This window comes from Mus musculus, chromosome 18 (genome assembly GCF_000001635.26).
Source record: "Mus musculus strain C57BL/6J chromosome 18, GRCm38.p6 C57BL/6J".
NCBI lineage: Eukaryota > Metazoa > Chordata > Mammalia > Rodentia > Muridae > Mus > Mus musculus.
Window position 1 is genome coordinate 89,944,730 of NC_000084.6, and position 14,884 is coordinate 89,959,613.

Genomic DNA, 14,884 nt, shown 5'->3' on the forward strand with positions numbered 1-14,884 from the left:
GTCTGGCCTATCAACACTGTTGTTCCCTCCATGGGGCTGCAAATCCCCTCATAGAGCCATATTCTCATATCACCACAAAAATCATCAAAAATAAGAAACAGCTAAGAAACTAGCACAATCAAAAGAAACTTGAAACACATAACCAACAGTCAGAATGTGGCATTTTAGATGATGAAAGATATATTAGTTAAAACCTCAGAAAATATGAATAAAGCATGGAACTCACGTAGTACATACCAATTTCTTGATTAATTATAACAAATATATCTCAAACAGTGATGACAGCCAAACTGAATCCTGTTATATAGACCTACGAACTATTAAATTTTTATGTAAATTTAAAATTCTTCCAGAATTAAAAACCAAAACATTATATAAGCAAATATAATTTGGGCAAATTACTTGAACATGAGACCTTATGTGATCAGCAAGTTAATCTATGGAAGATAATGTAATAAATCATTGATTCATATTTTCAGTGTGTTAGGTATTTTTTCCTCAATTGCAAAGAATTTTGAATACTAATTTAAAGTTAAATTACAAAATAAGTTTTATTTATTGATGTGTGAAGATCATCTTCTGCAATCTGAAATTTGTATGCTGAGTGCTTCTTGCTATGTCTAAACTTGTCTATCACAAGCAGGAACATTTACATGAATTTTTCACTGTTACATGGTGGGCATGTTTCAAGGGTTCAGATTGAAACAATCCATCTTATACAGAAACTTCATAAGCAGGAAGCTAAGCAGCTCAAACTTGCTTCAGGAATTTTCTGAAACTGACTAGACTCACTATCTGCTTCCCTCCCAAGAGTAAACAATAAAGACTTTCAGACAAGCAAGCTGCAAAGAAGATAATGTTAGACCCACTGCCTTGAAAAAGCAGAAACAAGTCAAGCTGCTTAGAAACTAGGCTAATTGAGCCACTTAGAGAGGACACTCTCCAACATTTTGAGCTGCCTGTAGACTGCAGTGTGCTCCCAGTCTCAGGCTTTTGTGAGGGGGCTTTGGTGATGCAGTTATCTTTGAGTCATTCTGCTCTGCTAAGTAAGACCTCACTCATATTCCTTCAAGTAACCTCAATGAAACATGTTGGAATTCAGTTGTATTCATATTTTGGTCTGTTTTTGTCTTCTTATCTAGAGTGAATACATGTGTGTATTGTGCTTCCTCAGGAGTCTTGTCTTACAGCACTGATCCATCACATAAACACATTAAGATGAAAGAAGACGGAGATAAAAGAGATGGAGTTCAGTCAGAGAAGCAAAGATGCTGGCTTGCTTGAGGGTGAAGGTCACAATTAATGGATGTGGCAAGCCTCTCAAAATGGAAGAAGACAAGGGAATGAAGACTTCTCTGAAGCCTGCAAATGCGGCTGACAATTTGATCTTACCCTGTGAAACCCATGTCAGAGTTCTAAACAACAATAACATTATCAGAAGGTAAATCTATGTTGTTTTTTAGGCTTGGAAAATTTCTTATCATAGACATTGAAAACTAAAACTGTTTCAAATACACCTCATTTTATATGTAGACTTAATAACTCAATCTCTATTATGATGATAATTTTATTTACTGAAGACTGCTTTATTCATATGTTATAACTGAGTTGAAAAGAAGTGTACTATTTAAAATTATAATGTAATATTGATGTACATAACCATATTTTGGTGTTTGGTAAAGTAGTTAAAATAGACTTTGAAATAGATGGGGTACAGGCTTTGAAAAAAATTAGTTTTCCTATTTTTAAATTTCCCAATTCATAAATGTAAAACTTGAGTTCTTTGTGGATATAGGTTTTAATAGTGGTATAAGGATAATTGTAAGATTTGGACCTTGCACAGATCTTTCATAGTTATACTCCTTTCTTCTCTCAGGCAACATATTCTCATGTGAATATATATTGTTAAAAGTAGTTCAACAATAATGAGAATGGGCTTCTGCAATGAGTTCCTGGCCATAATGTATTACATCTACACTTCCATTATTTCAGAGACTAAGGCAGACAGATTGCTAATAATTAGGTATATCACTCACTACACATTGGGGAAAAAAAGAAACAATGAAGTAATGAGAAGTAATGAAGAAACAGAGTTTTCTTATTATCCCAAATGTACTTTTCATTCTTCTTAGATTCCTCTAAGAGTATTGTGTTTGCTTTGTCCTTCATGTTGTCAATACTATGCAGAACACTTCCTAAAATATGAATAAGGAATAAATGAGGAAGGAATGGAGTTATAAGTGTTTTGAGAGCAGTTCTACTTCGACAACTATGAAAATGTGTCTTTCTCTTTAGTATGCAAGCCTGCCACCACTGTTGACAGCCTCTGCAACTTCTGTCCCACTTAGAAAAGTTTTAGTGATCCTATAGTCATGGTACCAACAACTAAAGGCAAATTTATAAAACCAATCATGAAATAATCAGGATATGGAATTTCTTTTCTTTAACAAGTAAAGTCCACATTTCATAAGGTGTTCGGGTCACTGATTTTCCCCATGTACTTCATTTTTGTTGAAATTCACAACAATGGAAGAACACCAGGATTGCTTTCAGCTAAAGAGCTTTGAAGAATTATAAGATTATGGAGTCTGAGCACATTGAAAAGAATGCATTCAAGACCATGTCAACAGTGCATACTTTAAAAGACAAAATCTACTTCACTAAAATCTCACCTTCTCTAATCACTCAGGGAGCAGCTTCTACTGCACTCTTCTGAGTCTTACTCTATGGTTTTTATGGAAACACAGAAGTTTTAGAACTTGAAATACTCATGACATTGGAAAAGCAAAGAAGCCTAGAATGTACATAATAGTACTGCACTTGGAATGCCTTTTGTAAGATTGGCTGGCACTTTTTAAATTCTGTTGACATTTATAATAAACTTCAGTTGGCCAAAAAAATGTCTTCTGTTCTTGAAATTCATAAAAATATAAATTATATGAATATATGTGGGCTAGAGAGGAGGCTCAGTGATTAAGAATGCTGGCTGTCCATTTGCCTGTGAATGTCATGAAGTCATTTTTTAATAGCTGAGTAGTACTCCACTGTGTAAATGTAACACACATTTCCTGTATCTATTCTTCTGTTGAGGGACATCTGGGTTGTTTCTGGCTTCTGGCTACTATAAATAAGGCTGTTATAAATAGTGGAGTATGTATCCTTATTATATATTGGAACATCTTTTGGGATATGCCCAGTAGAGTTATAGCTGGGTCCTCAGGTAGTACTATGTCAAATTTTCTGAGGAACTGCCAGACTGATTTCCAAAGTGGTTGTACCACCTTGCAATCCCAGTAGCAATGGAGGAGTGTTCCTCTTTCTTCACACCCTTGCCAGCATTTGTTTCTACTTGTGTTTTTATCTTAGCCATTCTGATTGTTGTGAGATGAAATCTCGGGGTTGGTTTGATTTGCATTCCCCCGATGACTAAAAATGTTGCCCATTTCTTTAAGTGCTTCTCAACCATTCAAGATTCCTCAGTGGAGAATTCTTCGTTTAGCTATGTACCCCATTTTTAAATAGGTGGTTCTAGATACATATATAACAGATGGATTTATCTGGCATCAAAGAGAGGGTAGGCTCTTGGTTCTGTGAAGGTTTAATGCCCCAGTGTAGGGGGATGCTAGAGCAGTGAGACAGGAGTGGGTGAGTGGGTGGAGGAGCACTTTCATAGAGGCAAAGGGGCTGGGGGAGAAGGAAGATGGGATGGAGGAATTGTGGAGGGGTAACCAAGAAGGAGAATATTATTTGAAATGTAAACAAATAAAATGATTAATTTAAAAAAGAATACTCACTGTTCTTCTAAAGGAACCAGGTTTGAGTCCTAGCACCTACGTGAACAATACAAGTATCTGTAACTCCAGTACTTGGGGATTTAATGCCCTCCCCTGGCTTTCATGAGGACCAAGAATACAAATGGAGTAGAAACACAAATGCAGAAAACAACACCCTTACACATAAAATACACTATAAATTTAAATCAGAAACAAATAAAAGTTTTGATATTTAAAGAGAAGAAATACATGGGAGATTACTAAGTCCTTTATGGAAAGACAATGCAAATGTAAAAATCATTCAAAGAGGTAAGCTTTTTTCCCACCTCACACCAGTCAGAATGGCTAAGATAAAAAATTCAGATGACAGCAGATGCTGGCGAGGATGTAGAGAAAGAGAAACACTCCTCCATTGTTGGTGGGATTGCAAGCTTGTACAACCACTCTGGAAATCAGTCTGGAGGTTCCTCAGAAAATTTGACATAGTACTATCGGAGGATCCCACAATACCTCTCCTGGGCATATATCCAGAAGATGTTCCAACTGGTAAGAAGGACATATGCACCACTATGTTCATAGCAGCCTTATTTATAATAGCCAGAAGCTGGAAAGAATGCAGATGCTCCTCAACAGAGGAATGGATACAGAAAATGTGGTACATTTACACAATAGAGTACTACTCAGCTATTAAAAAGAATGAATTTATGAAATTCCTAGGCAAATGGATGGACCTGGAGGGCATCATCCTGAGTGAGGTAACCCACTCACAAAAGAACTCACATGATATGTACTCACTGATAAGTGGATATTAGCCCAGAAACTTAGAATACCCAAGACATAAGTTACAATTTGCAAAACACATGGAACTCAAGAAGAACGAAGACCAAAGTGTGGACACTTTGCCCCTTCTTAGAATTGGGAGTAAAACACCCATGGAAGGAGTTACAGAGACAAAGTTTGGAGCTGAGACAAAAGGATGGACCATCTAGAGACTGCTATACCCCAGGATCCATCCCATAATCAGCTTCCAAACGCTGACACCATTGCATATACTACCAAGATTTTGCTGAAAGGACCCTAATATAGCTGTCTCTTGTGAGGCTATGCTGGGGCCTAGCAAACACAGAAGTGGAGGCTCACGGTCAGCTATTGGATGGATTACAGGGCCCCCAATGGAGGACCTAGAGAAAGTACCCAAGGAGCTAAAGGGATCTGCAACCCTATAGGTGGAACAACAATATGAACTAACCAGTACCCCCCGAGCTCGTGTCTCTAGCTGGATATGTACCAGAAGATGGTCTAGTTGGCCATCAGTGGAAAGAGAGGCCCATTGGTCTTGCAAACTTTATCTGTCTCAGTACAGGGGAACACCAGGGCCAAGAAATGGGAGTGGGTGGGTAGTGGAGTTGGGGGTGGTGTATGGGGAACTTTTGGGATAGCATTGGAAATGTAAATGAAGAAAATACCTAATAAAAATAATAATAATAATAAAAAAGAGGTAAGCTGTTTTACAAAGCAACATGTGAAATCTGTACTTGGCTACTTGTACTGACTCACAATTAAAATTTATATTTTACAAATTTGCATCTTTCATTTAGATTGGATTGGTTTCATTCTGACTGCAATTTTATTTATTTTCTTTAATAATAGTCTTCTCTATGTTTAGTTATCACCTCCACACATCACAGAATTATTTGAGAGAAAAGCTTTAATTGACAGTTGGCTAGATCATATTTATTTGTCAGCATGTCTGTGAGGTCTCTGTTAATTATTAATTGATGAAAGAGAGTTTCCAGTCTACTGTGGGTACAACCATCCCTAGGCAGATCATCCAAGCTACATGGAAAATCTAGCTCATAAATAGCTCTATGAGAGAAGCAGAAGGCAAACCAGAAAACACTTTTCCTCTATGAGTTCTGCTTCAAGCCGCTTGCTTGAATTCTTGGAAAAGTAAGGCGAATCAACCCTTTCTTATCCATATTGATTTTGGTCACAGTGTTTTATCACATAAACAGCAGAAAAAGTCAAGCATATGTTTTGTCACTTTTCTAATGTTCCATAAAATGTTTTTTTTTATCTCATTTATCCCATACTCCTTTCATGCACACTTCCCTGATCTACCCTTTCATTCCTAATCCATGTCACTTTCTGTCCTTTCTATAGGTGTATCTCACTAATGTCTTCTTTTTCTTCCCTCCAGCTCATGCTTCCTCAATCCCTTGGAGGCATTCCACAAATGACAGAAAATCAGTACAAATACTGTTTGTTTAACAGGGTAGCAGTGAAATGAGACAAAACATGAAAGACAAGAAAAGGACGAGTAAGTAGCAGAAAACAGAGATATTCTGAAAGAAGCACTGAAAGATTATGGAATGGAGATTTGAACTACTTGTCAAGAACCATCACCCCCAACAGGTAGGTTCAGCAAAAATGGCATCAATAAAGAACTTCCAAGTCAAGATTGGACTATACAAAGCTTTTGTCTCTTTCTCTAAACAACTTGACATTATAAAGGTGGGGAACTGCAGTCCTCCAGGTTGGCAGCAGTGCCAGCATAAAAGGACAGATTTGGAAGAGTCAATCCTTTTCCATGATGGACACACAACAGGGCAGAGCTGGGGTGTGGTCATCTGTGAATAGAGTTTGAAGAAAGGTAAACAAAGAATCAGAAATATGGGGCTGGAGTAATGGCTCAGCGGTTAAGAGCACCGACTGTTCTTCCAAAGGTCCTGAGTTCAATTCCCAGCAACCACATGGTGGCTCACAACCATCCGTAACAATATCTGACTCCATCTCCTGGAGTGTCTGAAGACAACTACAGTGTAACTTATATATAATAAATAAATAAATCTTTAAAAAAAAAGAATCAGAAATACTCACTTGACACTAATTTTATTGATAGAAAAAGCTGGAAGAACTTGAGGAGGAAGGCGATCTTGCAGGAGGACCAGCAGTCTCAATTAACCTAGACCCCTGAGATCTCTCAGACACTGAACCACCAACCAGGCAGCATACATCGGCTGATATGAGGCCTCCAACACATATACAGCAGAGGACTGCCAGGTCTGGGTTTAGCCAGAGAAGTTGCACCTAGCCCTCAAGAGACTGGAGGCCCCAGAGAGTTTAGAGGTCTGGTGGGGTGGGGGTTGTTTTGGAGGTGGGAACATCCTTGTGGAGGAGGGGAGGAGGTATGGAATGTGGAACAGTCAGAGGGTGGACCAGGAGGGCAATAAAATCTGGAGTATAAAAAAAGATTAAATAAAAAGAATGAATATATATATGGATATACATATGCATATATATGTGAACAAAAAAGAAATACCATTTATATGTATATGGTATTATACATGTAAATTAATGTTCTATTATACATAATATATATTATGTGTAAAAAATTTAGTATTATCCACATTTTCTAAAATTTTGTAGAGCTCTTTGAATGCATCATTCATGGATAAAGAGGATACAGATCAATGTCTGTATTGTTATTTATTAATTAGTCACTGTCTACATTTGTCATCTACATTTTATGTGTTATGTGTATCTTTGGATATTTCACTGATATATCCATTACCTATTACTGATATATTATCGACTGTCTACGTGCCTTGTTGTGTCCGGCCAGCAGACCACAACCTGGGTTCTAGCCTGGAAAGGCATTTTGGAAACCTGGAAGAGAAGAGGGGCTAGGTGGCGAGAGAAAAGAATGTAGCCAAGACAGTTACTCTGATCAAGGCTCAAATTTTATTGTTGCGACACTAGTTATGAAGGAAGGGGGAGGGGACCCGATTCCCGCCGAATAATCTCTGGTCCAGTAGAAAGGTGCACGTGTGTGGCTCCGCAGGTTCTAGCAGTGGGCGTGGCAGAACAAATGAGCAGGAAGCTCCACCCCAAGCAAGCAGGTTTCAGGCTAGGGGAGGGGAGACTACAGACTGTCTACGTGCCTAATTACAATTTCTCTGTTATATACTTCCATCTATCTGCTTACATGTATATCAGTTATCTCTGTGTGTCTTGTCTTTCTTCCCATAACTCCTTCGACAACCTATCATTCACTTGGTCTTCATAGATAACTCAGGTTTGTAGTAAAGCACAGATCCTTTTTTTAGTTTTCTGTTATAGGACAATTCTTTGACTTTCATATATAGAAAAATTAATGAACTATGTTTCAGTGTCTATGCTCAGCTTTCAGCTCATATTGGATTTAGTGTTAGAGAATCAAGGTTAGTTCTTTCCACTTTATCATTTTTATCTTATTAAAAAAACTTAGTAGAGGTGTATTTACCTGTTGGTATTTGTATTCCTTTCTTAGATGTTGAAAATAATCAAGATATCTTGGGTAAATATCTCGTTAATATGCCATATAAACACTGAATAAACTTTATGATTGAAATTTTAAGTTTCAAATAAAGGTTAACAATGATTCAGAAATCAGAAAAGAATAACAATTGTCATGGATGCTTAGGTGTCATAGTACAAAGCTGTAATCCTAGAACATGGGAAATTGAGGAAGTAATTTAAGGCATACCTCAGCTACATAGAGAGTTTGAGGCTTGTTTGGATAACATAACAGCATTCCTTCTCTCCCCCCACCCCCCAAAAAGAGGGATAGATGGAACAATAGATGGAGAGAGACAATGATGGAGGGAGGGAGAAAGAGACGCAGGGTCAAGATTGACTGCCATTTTGTCTTAGCTTATAAGTGTTCTTGCTTTATACTTGTGTGTGTGTGTGTGTGTGTGTGTGTGTGTGTGTGTTTTACTTTATTTATAAATTGTGTTTCTTTCTATAATTGCATCGTTGCAGACAATCATTTGTAATTCTAGTCACATAGCCTTGGCTTGAAGAAGTACTGGAGAAGATAAACCCATAAAATCGAGGACTTAAAAGTCTAGCCAAACTGCTTTGAAAAACTTAAGTGAGAGTTGGAAATTACATTGTCAGAGAATTATAGAATGCAGGGACATTTGGCATGATATACAGAGATTAGGCCTGCCAGTAAGTAATGAAATAGTCAAGGAGAGAGAGAGGGGAAACAACGCAAAGGGCATTTTGATAAGGGCTGGCCACAGAAATGTCAAGCTGTATTGAAGTGAACCTCGGCTGCCTTGATGGAAAAGCTTTGCAGGCATCACTGTCATGATAAATAAGGAACATGTAAGTGATAGAGCCACACTTACTTTGATTTTTCTAAAATGAATGGAGCCATGTTCCACATCAGAGAGTTTAATTGTTAAGGTGAGATGCCAGGGGACAGGAACAGAAGTGAAATTGACAGAGAAATGTGCTACTCACCTAGTGACAAGAAGTTCAAAAATGGCATAATGAATTCTTTATCTTCAGAATTGATCCGAAGCTTTTTCCTAGGCAAGAGTGTATCTGAATTTTCATTATCATTTACATGGTGGTCTCATTGGGAAATTTTCTTATGTATGATTAGATCAGACAATGGGCTAGCATTATGTCTAATTTTCAGCTACATTGGGGCATTCTCCAGTACAGAATCGTCTCACTGTGAGTTCAAGTTGAAAATGTTTCATTAATTTAATACCTGGAAAATATTTTCACATTTCACAGTTTATTTCATGTAAAATATATCTTATATACTAAGTATCAGATTTCATGTAGTAATTTTTTTAAAAGTGTGTATAATATGTAGTCATAGAAAACTTTTTTCTGTACTCTATTGAAGAGCTACTGCTTGCAAGTAGTACAATACATTTTTCTGCTCCCACATCAGTGTCAAGGGCCTAGCAAAAACTCTTATGTAAAATATAAATGAAATAATGAGTGCATTAGTTATATAAATTATTTACAAAATTACTCTAAATTTTATTTCCTACACACTCCTTGTTATCTCTCACTCAGACAAAAGAATAAGTCATTGGCAGTGCTAATAACTAAAAGTTGAAATGGTAATACAAAGTCTTAATATATTCTTTTTGGTTCTTTTAGATAGCCTCATTCTGTGTTCCAGATTGACCTTGAACTATAATGATCTTCTTGCCTCTACATTCTCAGTGCTAGGATTACAGATGTAAGCCACCACACTGGATTTTAATTATATAATTTTAAAATTGATCAAACCATACACAAATAAAAAACTTAAAATTTGCTCTTGTCACAGTGAAAGAGAGAAATAACACTTTGTAGTACACACACTGCTGCATGGAAAAGGCTGAACAGGAGGTGCTGATGACGGGATGACTATTGTGTGGATCCTGTGACAACTTAGAGCTGATATCATCACTGTATTTAGAAATCACATTGTTGTGATTTCATCCAGTTGCAGTGCAACCCAATCTATTTCTTTTATTGACTTACAGTTACTTATCTTGACTTTATCTTACCATTCATATGTCTCTTTTCTTTAGGAATTATATTGAGAATAAAAAACATGAAATGTTTATGTTTCGGGTTGTACACTCTTATAATGTAATTATTGGAGCTGTGGACTTGCCTCTGTCAGTAAAGTGACTTTTACACAAGCATGGTCACCTGAGTTATCAGACCTATATAAATAAAAAGAACCCAGGCATCTTTTTGTACTACTATAACCTAGTGTTAGATATTGGGGAGGCAAAACACATGGATCTTCAGAGTTTACTTTCCAGTTAATGTAGTCTTTATTCAGTGCAAGATCCTGTAATAAACAAACAAACTGCAAACAGACTGAGTACTTGTTAAGTGACAGAAGAAGACACATGCCATGAATCTATGGATTCCTGTAATTCTTTAGGAATTTAAGAGATAATTTATTTTTCACAAAATGATATGTACTTTGTTCTGTTAATTACTAATGCTATATATTTTAGTAGACAAAGCCTATCATTCTTTGTTGCTGTAAAATAATAAAATTAAATTGGCTCTGGGCAAAGTATACTTTGCCCAAAGAACAGAAACTTGTGATTTTGAAAGCAAATAACTTATTTAACTCCAGAAATAGTTTTGAGTAACTAAACAAATGGCAATGGCTTTAAGATTTTATTTATTGAATTTAATTCTTGTATTAGAACTAGATTGTATTTTGGTCAACTAAGAGAGAAACATGGCTGTTTATTCAGAATAAAAAAAAATAATTTACATTAATGATTGAAAACTGATGTATTTTTGTCTATTGATTTCTAAGTTTTGTTAAATATACACTGTACCATGTATACCCTAAGGAAATGAATGGAAGGAATAAAGCAATATCTGCATGAGAAATATCATATAAACTTGACAGTCACCAGGGTGACCTTAGAAAAGCTATTCTGTGCATGATTTCAAGTAGAATATTGATTGTGATTTTATTTATACAGTCAGCTAGTGTGACATCAGAAACTTTAGTGACCCCTAGGAAGATCTAAGAAGTCGATAAAGAGTAGAAAGTTTGGAAAGAACAATGAGGCTTGTATTCAATAAATGCTACCTTGGAATCTGTACCTGGAATTCATATAGGCAATCTTCACTCTCCTTTCTTGTTCTCCATTTCCAGATTTCCAGGCTCAACCTCAGCTCTGTAGCAGACCATCTATTTGCAGGAGTAAGTCTCCCCCCCATGACAGTCTCAGCTTTTCTCCATCGAGTAGACCCTCTCAACCATCTAAAACCTTATAGCCCCTACTTATTCATTTGTTTCCAATCCTAATACATAAAAAAGCATTCTATTTGGCATAGGTGGAGAAGCTTTCCCTACCAGCAGCCCACAGCCATCACATTCTCCTGAGAGAAAGCAAGAGAAATCAAAGAACGGAACACTCACAAAACAAAGACAAGACCAAATGTCAACACCTAGAATTACAATAATCCATAATCTGAATTCCTAGCCACCAGCACAAAAGTATAATCAAAAGCATCCAAATTCAATGTCTCCATAGGATCCAACCAATCCTGCTATAGTAGGGTTGAAAAAATATATTTTGTACTTGGTAGGCTCTGATAAATGTAATATAGCTAAAGTATGAAATAGGGACTTCAAAATAGCTATTATGTGTATGTTCAAAGACCTTAAAGAGGATAAAAATAAATATATTAATGAAATCCATGAAAATACAAACAACTGAATAAAGTGAAGAAAGTAGATAAAGATATGAAAGTTGGTATGGAATCACTAAAGAAAACTAAAGCTGAGGTTGATTTGTAAATGAAAAATTTAGAAATTTGAGCAGGAACTTCAGAGGTAAGTCTTAGGAATAAAATACAGTAATGGTAAAGAGAATTTAAAGCATTGAAGGCAAGATAGAGGTGGATAATTCAATAAAAAAATGTTAAAGTATGAAAAAAATCCATGGACAAAACATCCAGAAACAACGGCTAACATAGGAAGGAAAATAAACCAAAGTTGAAGGGACATATTTTTTTTCTTCAAAATCAAAGGAAATATCCCTAATCTAAGAAATGAGATCAAGGTATAAGAAGCATACAGACCATCAAAAAGAAACAACGAGAAAATAAATTCTCCATGACACATAATAATTAGAACACTAAATGAGCAGGTCAAAGCAAGAATAAGCAGATATTAGCCCAGAAACAGAATATCCAAGATACAATTTGCAAAACTCATTAAACTCAAGAAGAAGGAAGACCAAAGTGTGGATAGTTCATTCCTTCTTAGAAGACAGAACAAAATACCCATGGAAGGAGTTACAGAGAGAAAGACTGAAGGAAGGACCATTCAGAGACTGCCCCACCCGGAGATCCATCCCATAAACAACCACCAAACCCAGACACTATTGCATATACCAACAAGATTTTGATGACAGGACCCTGATATAGCTGTCTTGTGTGAGGCTATGCCAGTACCTGGCAAATGCAAAAGTGGATGCTCACAGTCATCTCTTGGATGGAACACAGGGCTCCCAATGAAGGAGCTAGAGAAAGTACCCAAGGAGCTGAAGGGGTCTGCAGAACTATAGGAGAAACAACAATATGAACTAATCAGTACCACCTCCCCCCCCCCCCGAGCTTGTGTCTCTAGTTGCATATGTAGCAGAGGATGGCCTAATAGGCCATCAATGGGAGGAGAGGCCCTTGGTCTTGCAAAGATTCTAAGCCCCAGTATAGGAGAATGCCAGGGCCAGGAAGTGGGAGTGGGTGGGTTGGGGAGAAAGGGGAAGGGGGGGTATAGGGGATTTTGGGAGAGGAAACTAGAAAAGGGGATAGCATTTGAAATGTAAATGAAGAAAATATCTAATAATAATTAATAAATAAATAAACAAATAAACAAACAAATAAATGCTGGAAAAGAAAAGTCCTAAGTAAAATATGAAGGCAGACTCATTAGAATAATACCTGACTTCTCTGTGGAGTCTTTAAAATCCAGAAGAGCCTGGACAGATGTTTTACAATCTCTAAGAAACCACAGATGTGAGGCTAGACTACTATACTCAGAAAAACTTTTGAACGCAATAGATGGAAAAAGAAAACCATTCTGCAGTAAATCCAAATTTAAGGAGTATCTATCTACAAATCCAGATCTACAGAAGGTGTTGAGAGATAAACTTCAATATAAAGAGGTTACCCACATTCAAGAAAACACAAGAAATAAATAATCTCAAACCAGCAAATCAAAAGAGGAAGTGGCAGAAGTCACATCACAACATATAAATAAGCAGAATCAACAAAAACTTCTTGTTGATAACTCTCAACGTTAATGGTCTCAATTCCCCAAGAAGATGACACAGATGCATTAGATTTGAAAATAGGGTCTATTCTTCTGCTGTATCCAAGAAACACAGATTAAAAGCAAGGATAGACATCACGTAAGGGTTAAAAATATGCACACACACACAAAAAAATCCAAGCAAATGAAACCAAGAAGCAAGGTGGTGTAGTTATTTTGGTACCTGAAAATTGACTTCAAACCAAAACAAATCAGAATAGATAGGAAAAGACACCTAAAACAAAGGCACCCAAGTTCATAAAGAAGCACTACTACAATTAAATTAGATACTGCCCCTCACTCAGTGACAGTGAATGACTTCAATATTCAGCTCTCCCCAATGGACATATCATTCAGACATATAACCATAGAGGTTAAGTATATAGTAAGGGAATCATGGGGCAAGATAGATCTCTCTAGGACAGAAAAATAGATAATTGTGTATGGAAGAGGGTAGTGATGAAGGAACGTGGGGAAGGATAGCTAAACTAAGGAAACCTAGCATAGTAGAAGCTTTCTAAAATGTATACATATAGGAAGATCTAAATGTAATTACCAAATAGCAGGGGAGATGGAGCCAGCATGGGACATTTTGCAACACCAAATGAACCTTCCAGTTCTGGGACTGTATTACATTAATTGAGTTATTGACCAAAGGTCCATATGAGAACCTCTAATTAACCCAGCTTATTGCCAAGGTTATTGTTTGTTCTTTAAAAATTGATGATGAATCCCTGCCTCTAGTGGTAACACCTACACACATTTCAGTACCTGGATAAGTTGATATACTGTCTTAGTCAGAGTTTCTATTCATGCACAAACATCATGACCAAGAAGCAAGTTGGGGAGGGAAGGGTTTATTCAGCTTACACTTCTATACTGCTGTTCATCACCAAGGAAGTCAGGACTGGAACTCAAGCAGGTCAAGAAGCAGGAGCTAATACAGAAGCCATGGAGGGATGTTCTTTACTGGCTTGCTTCCCCTGACTTGCTCAGCTTGCTTTCTTATAGAACCCAAGACTACCAGCCCAGAGATGGTACCACCCACAAGGGACCCTTCCCCCTTGATCACTAATTGAGAAAATATCCTATAGCTGGATCTCATGGAGGCATTTCCTCAACCGAAGCTCCTTTCTCTGTGATAACTCCAGCCTGTGTCAAGTTGACACAAAACTAGCCAGTACATATACCTAGAGTCTTCACCAAGTACTAACTAGTGTTGAAAATTCTGAATGTCACTCTGTGTGCTACCAAAGGAGAAAGGTAAACACCAACCCAACCACAAACCCTTTCACCAATAGTGATCTGCTTGGAAAATGCACTGGTACAACAGTGGCAAAAAACAGTGGCAGCTAAGTAACCACCATTGGATTAGATTTAAGGCTCACTCCATGAGATGTAACATCTCCATCACTCAGATGGCCAAGAAACTGATACTAGGGAGTCCAGAGACCTAGGGGGAGGAAAT